The 1,827-nt window shown below is 40.6% G+C and overlaps 1 pseudogene; it reads left to right on the forward strand.

Annotated features, from left to right (window-relative positions):
- Positions 1 to 230: 230 nt before the first annotated feature.
- LOC102822159 lies at positions 231 to 1,796 on the forward strand (annotated as a pseudogene).
- The last annotated feature ends 31 nt before the right edge of the window (positions 1,797 to 1,827 follow it).

A 1,827-nucleotide genomic window follows, 5' to 3' on the forward strand; every position in this document is an offset into this window, starting at 1 on the left:
GAGTGTATCTTTCTTATAGAGCTTTGATCTTCACAAACAGACATTAATTTTCAACTCTGCTTTCAGAGAATTGAACAAGAAATGGCTAAAATGACTCAAGAAAAATTAAGACTTTAAGATGCTGTATTTAGAATTACAAATCAACTTTGAATTTGACTTATAAAAAATATTGTCGACACTCGCCGCGGCCGCAGCTGCAGGAGTATCCTCTGCTGGAGCCGTGCGCAGCCATGGCTGAGAACCTCAGCTTGGAGAACCACCGCATCAAGAGCTTCAAGAACAAGGGCCGCGATGTGGAAACAATTCGAAGACACAGAAATGAAGTGATAGTTGAACTACGGAAGAACAAAAGAGATGAACACTTACTAAAAAAGAGAAATGTTCCCCAAGAAGAAAGTCTAGAAGACTCGGATGTTGATGCTGATTTTAAAGCACAAAATGTAACACTAGAAGCTATATTGCAGAATGCCACAAGTGATAACCCAGTGGTCCAGTTGAGTGCTGTCGAGGCTGCAAAAAAGCTATTATCCAGTGACAGAAACCCACCAATTGATAACCCAATAAAATCTGGGGTCTTACCAATTCTAGTCAAATGTCTAGAAAGAGATGATAATCCTTCATTACAGTTTGAAGCTGCTTGGGCACTAACAAACATAGCATCAGGAACATCTGCACAGACTCAAGCTGTTGTACAGTCTAATGTAGTACCTCTTTTTCTGAGACTTCTTCATTCACCACATCAGAATATTTGTGAACAAGCAGTGTGGGCCTTGGGGAACATTATAGGTGATGGTCCTCAATGTAGAGATCATGTCATATCACTGGGAGTCGTCAAACCTCTTCTGCCCTTCATCAATCCCTCCATTCCCATCACCTTCCTTCGGAACGTCACATGGGTCATTGTCAATCTCTGCAGGAATATGGATCCCCCACCGCCTATGGGAACAGTTCAGGAGATTTTACCAGCATTATGTGTCCTCATATACCATACTGACATAAACATTCTTGTAGATACTGTTTGGGCTCTGTCATACCTGACAGATGGAGGTAATGAGCAGATACAGATGGTTATTGATTCAGGGGTTGTGCCATTTCTTGTGCTGCTTCTGAGCCACCAAGAAGTAAAAGTTCAAACAGCAGCCCTCAGAGCAGTTGGCAACATAGTGACCGGCACTGATGAGCAGACCCAGGAGGTTTTCAACTGTGATGTCCTGTAACACTTCCCAAATCTCTTATCACACCCAAAAGAGAAGATTAATAAGGAAGCAGTGTGGTTCCTTTCCAACATAACAGCAGGCAACCAGCAACAGGTTCAAACTGTAATTGATGCTGGATTAATCCCTATGATTATTCATCAGCTTGCCAAGGGAGATTTTGGAATGCAGAAAGAAGCTTCTTGGACAATTAGCAACTTAACAATAAGTAGCAGAAAAGATCAGCTTGTATACCTTGTACAACAGAATGAAATACCACCATTCTGTAACTTACTCTCCGAGAAAGATTCTCAAGTTGTTCAGGTGGTCCTAGAGGGTCTGAAGAACATTCTGATAATGGCTGGTGATGAAGCAAGCACAATAGCAGAAATAATAGAAGAATGTGGGGGTCTGGAAAAAATTGAAGTTTTACAGCAACATGAAAATGAAGACATTTGTAAATTAGCATTTGAAATCATAGATCAGTATGTCTCTGGTGATGATATTGATGAAGACCCTAGCCTCATTCCTGAAGCAACACAAGGAGGTACTTACAATTTTGACACAACAGCCAACATTCAAACAAAATAATTTAATTTTTAAATTCAAAGGAGTACAACATCTTTCCCACATT

This window comes from Chrysochloris asiatica, unplaced genomic scaffold (genome assembly GCF_000296735.1).
Source record: "Chrysochloris asiatica unplaced genomic scaffold, ChrAsi1.0 scaffold00323, whole genome shotgun sequence".
Lineage (NCBI taxonomy): Eukaryota > Metazoa > Chordata > Mammalia > Afrosoricida > Chrysochloridae > Chrysochloris > Chrysochloris asiatica.